Consider the following 5,158-nt stretch of genomic DNA (forward strand, 5'->3'; position numbering starts at 1 on the left):
TCGTACCCCTGTCCAACGAGGTTCGAAAGAATCAGCCCGACATTCGTCAAAAACTTCAAGATTGCCGCGGCGATGCAAGCAGAGTTTAATTGCTCCAGCTCTACAAATCCCAAAAACTGCTCTCGAACGCACACTTCGGCTCCCGCCTTGTCAATAAAGCGAACGCCTATAGACATCTGCTCTTTTCCTGAAATATCTGCAGTTTCGTCAGCAAGAACGGAAAAAGCAAACCCTTTGTTAGCTTCGGTAACTATCTGCTCTTTCAGGATGTCGCCACAGATTGTGATGATCTCGTTCTGGACGCGGACAGAAGCGTACTTGGCATTGCCAGCAGAAGAAGCGAAGTGCTCCTGAAGTAGAGTATCTCCAGCTTCTACACGAAAGTCAAGCAGATCATTGAAGACTCCACTATCGGACTGCTTGCCGCGAATTGGCAAGTCATGCGTCGCGCAAAAGACAATGGTGGAAACTATTGGAAATAGTTTCTCACGGTTCCTTTCAACTTGCGCGTGCAGTGCTCTGTTCAGCTGCTCTACAACGGGTAGCTGCTTGCCTTTCATCACATCCATAAAGTTCTGTGAGGCCGTCATTGCCTCCTGGTGCCATTGGGATTTTACGTGATCCCTGCACGCCTCGTGCATTTTTCTGTAGTTACTGAAAGCGCGCACGATAAAACTTCCTTGAGTACCCCGGTGAACACGTGGAGGAAAAATGACGCAAAAGCGACAAATAGCGCCTTTCGCTGTCGCTGAGTACGCAAGCCAGGGGGCGTAATCTCCCAGCCATTGATGTCGAAAAGGCCTCTTTCCAGGTGTTACATCCTTCTTAAAATCGTATGTAACATTTGGCGACCATGGCTTAGTAAGAAGACGTAACTTCAAAAAGTCCGGTATGCCAGTGAGTTTAGCTTTGCCTAGAAACTATCCTAAGTCATATTCTTGAGGCAAGTTATTTGTTTTCTTGATGTTGTCTCCGGACTTCGATCCCAAGCAAGGAGAAAGGGAATCGTCTCGGCTTACTGCGTGACCGGAGCTCGCTGGTGAAGTTCCTTCCATGGAGACGACGACGTCGGCTACTGTCCGGTGATGAAAGGTTGCATCGCTCTGGTCAAATCCGGACTTAAATCCCAAGAAAGGAGAAATGGAATCATCTCGGCCTGCTGCATTACCTGAACTCACTGTTGACAGAGTCCCTTCCATGGAGTCGACGACATCAGCTACTGTCCGGTGATAAAAGCTTGCATCACTCTGTTCAAATGCTACACCGTTGTCACATATCACACCAGAATCTGCAGGGGCGCATTTGGATAACGCTTCGTCAGACAACCGCTGACGCTTGAAGAAGCGCCGAATGTCCATCATTCGGAACCGCGGGAGACAAAGCTGGCTATGGAGTTCTTCGGGGTTGGTAGTGTTAAAAATATATACACATTGATTGAAAAAACGGTTGAATGCGTACGTTGAAAACAAAAAATGACTATATATACAACGAAAACTTATTTACAAGATAAATGCACGCTCGCAGCTTCATACACCTCGCTCCATCTTGCTCGCGCAACCGCACAGTCGAGTATTTGCACACACACTACTCGCCGCTCGTCGTTTTCTCGTCCGCTGTCTTGATTGTTCTCAGCTTCGTTGACAACCGGCCACTAAAAATACCGAAGCACAAACACAGAGGCGCGCACACATGCAAAGGCCTACTTGCCGCAGTATCCCCGAATACGCACTTTGGGGGTGAAAGGAACGCCTCGTGACTTCCGAGGGGAAGGGACACTCGCCACTCCGGTCGGAAAATTTGTTTTGTGTGTTTTTATGGGGTTCAGAGCCCCAAAACGACTCAGGCTATGAGGGACGGAGTAGTACAGAGTTCCGGATAATGTCGACCACCTGGGTCTCTTTACCATGCACTGACATCGCACAGTACATGGGCGCTGTTGGGATTTGAGGCCCAGCCAGAGGTGACAGGCGAGCCAGGCGAGCCAGGCAGGCGCCATCGGGCTGCCTTGACCAAAGGCGCTGGTTTCCGGAGAAGATGCAAGGAACGCTGGTGTGGGGGCGCCTCTGGAGACTGCGTCGCCGTGAACAAAAGCAACTGCTAATCCCCTTTGCCGAAGATTCTGAAAGCGGCGCTTCTACCGAACTGCGCTCTCCCGTGGATCGGAGGAGACAGCGAGCGGCGGCGGCGCCAACTCATCGCCTGCTTGCCCTTGAGCAGCCCGACAAAGCGGGGGTGGACACGGCTGATTTGTCCCTCCCTCCTGAAGAATTCATCGGTGGCCGGAATGTGCACTGTCTGCCTCCGTGTGGCTATCTCTCTAGAGATCAAAGAAACAGGCACCCATTTCAAGACGCCTCGAAACACATGCTCGCCGGTGCCGCTGTATGTCTGCAACGACGCGTCCCCGGACGCGGCACTTCGCAGATGTGACCCAAAGCTGGAAGCGGGGCCGCTTTTACTCTTTTTGCTGAGCGCACCGCCGCCCCTGGTGTGCGGCCATCACTCACGGTTAGAGTGAGTGATTTTCCAGGGGGGTGCAGCCGCCCCCCCTTGCCCCCCCCTCCGGACGCCCATGACCTCATCATGCTTTAATCTTTCTATTGTCTTATAAGCGACTGACTTCGCGGTGCTGATATTTTGTTGGGAGGAGCGAACCAGCGGTGACTTCCGGACAGCAAAATGAATGTGATATCAAAAGGCCCTGTTGCTGAGCGAGCGTGGCTGCAAATAAACAAGGAACTCTCTGATGGCAGAACAGGTGAAGGTGACTGGCTCGTGGAAAGCTCAGCGGGTGACCTAATGCCATTGATATCTGGTCACAAGACGTACCGTGATAAGTCTTTGAGCGACGGGGTCCTTCCAGGCCGTTCTCGATAAGACGAAACGTGAGGGGTGCCATTAGAACTAGAGATGATAGCAGTGAGAGCTTCGCAGGCCCGAAGGAAAATATTGATGGCAGATATCGCCCCAGGGCACAGCCAACAAGGAACAGCCATAAGCACGAGGCATCTTTCTTGTTTCGCTGGACACTACGCGAGTTAAGCACTTACCAGCATATATGGGCTCCACACTCAGGTGGTCTGAGTATACGGGCTTCTCACGACAGCCCATATTTCACTGACCACACTAGTTCGCGGAGCTGTAAGCGGGTTAAAAGATTTGAAATCACGGATGGACTGATTTCATTGTTGTAACTGACAGCACCGTTCAGCTTGCTTTCCCGTGACCGCCCAATGCGTGTATATGCCTTCCTCGTGATTAATAAGTTTTAGAGAGAAAGGGAGATGGGGGAGTGGAGAGAAAAGGAGGGAAAGTGAAGGGGAAGATGGTTCGGTGTGACAATCACGAACGGCGAGAAAGAGAACAGGTGATATGAAAGGGCAAGAGAAATGATTAATGACGTCGATTAAAGGCACACTGAGGACAGCTCTATGGAAGGGGAACCACATTTATGGGAGTAGGCCCGGTAGCCGCGGCTGATCAGTCGCCGGAGCGGGCTGTCGCCGCTGCTGGCCAAGCCGGTTTGCTGAGACTGTTATTTTCTGCGCGAGCGAAGTCACGCTCCAAACAAACAAACAAACGAACAAACAAGCAAGCAAACAAGCAAACAAGCAAACAAACAAACTAACTAACTAACCAGCAAGCAAGCAAGCAGGTAGGCAGCCGGGCAGGCAGCAGCCAAATGCGGTGAATAGTCACTGTAAGTTTTAGCGCACTAAAATGCATCTACTACCTACGAGCCTCCTTCCACCCATAGGGCCTCCATCCACCAGGACCACACGCAGCGTCGAAACGAAAAGGCGACGGCGAAATCTAATTCATAGACGCAGTAGGGTGCGGTAACTGTAAAAGTGAATATATATGTAAAACCAACGCTGCTAAAGCGGATTTGTCGGGTCACTTCACATGATCGCAAACATTTGCTGGTATTTTATTTTTATATTTGTTGATTTGTTCATACTTATTGCTTATTGTAAAATATTCCACCTGCTTGCCGTGTTGCTGAATGAATGCTTGCTTTTCCGACACAGTGTTCCCAGCAGTGATTGTTAATCTGCCCACTAGGCAGTTATATTTCTTTGGGATGCATTCTTATTTCGCTTGAACTTACAACTGCACTGAATGACCGCCTGCTGCGATTTCATGATGAGGCTAACAGTAATGTAAATAAATAAAATAAAAATTGGCTGTAGTTTGACCAATGACCATCCCGAGTAGAATTGCGGAGGCAACGGCGCAGGAATCGCAGCGGCGGCGGCATCTCAGGGGGCACTTTGTCTAAAGTGCGTAGAGGGGGAAGCGTTTTCAGCACAACTTTGACTACCTCCGTGGCACTGATGACTTACACCACTGGATGACGTCACACACAATTAATTACTAAGTAATGACAAATTACTAATCAATGGCTAATCACTGAATAATGACAAAGTACTAATTAACTGGTAATTTTTGACGCTTAAGTTTCGCCTTTAGGAGTGGAACGCGACAGCTTGTTGTAGCGCTGCCAGGGTCCACGGAACGCCACCACCCGTTCGGCGCCATGCCTTGCCCTTTGAACGCAACGCTTTTTGAGGAGTGGATATGGCGCCGTAATTCTCTGTCATCTCGGTGTACACCTGAACCGCATCATACAAGAAGGGAGGAAGTGGGAGTGAAAGAAGGAAGAGAAAGAGGGGCTGTAATGAAGAAAATGAAAATTTTATTTGAGGAAAGTAAATTACGCAGTAACTGTCTCACACACTCGCTCCTCGCGCATGCGCAGTTGGGCTCTCCGGGGCTTCGCGAAATCGCTCACACCTAGCGTATTGTTGCTACCAACAATAAGCTAGGTATTACCAACAATACCAACAATAAGTGACGGTGCTTGGGAGTTCCACAAATAAGGAATATTTTGAAACGTAACCTGGTTTGGTTTGGTTTATGGGGTTTAACGTCCCAAAGCGACTAAGGCTATGAGAGACGCCGTAGTGGAGGGCTCCGGAAATTTCGACCACCTGGGGTTCTTTAACGTGCTCTGACATCGCACAGTACACGGGCCTCTATAATTTCTCCTCCGAAGAAATTCAACCGCCGTGGCCGGGATCGAACCCGCGTCTTTCGGGTCAGCAGCCGAGCACCATAACCACTGAGCCACCGCGGCGGCCTAAATAGTAATAAA

The sequence above is a fragment of the Amblyomma mixtum genome, chromosome 7 (genome assembly GCF_055824585.1).
Source record: "Amblyomma mixtum isolate Tamu chromosome 7, ASM5582458v1, whole genome shotgun sequence".
Taxonomy (NCBI): domain Eukaryota; kingdom Metazoa; phylum Arthropoda; class Arachnida; order Ixodida; family Ixodidae; genus Amblyomma; species Amblyomma mixtum.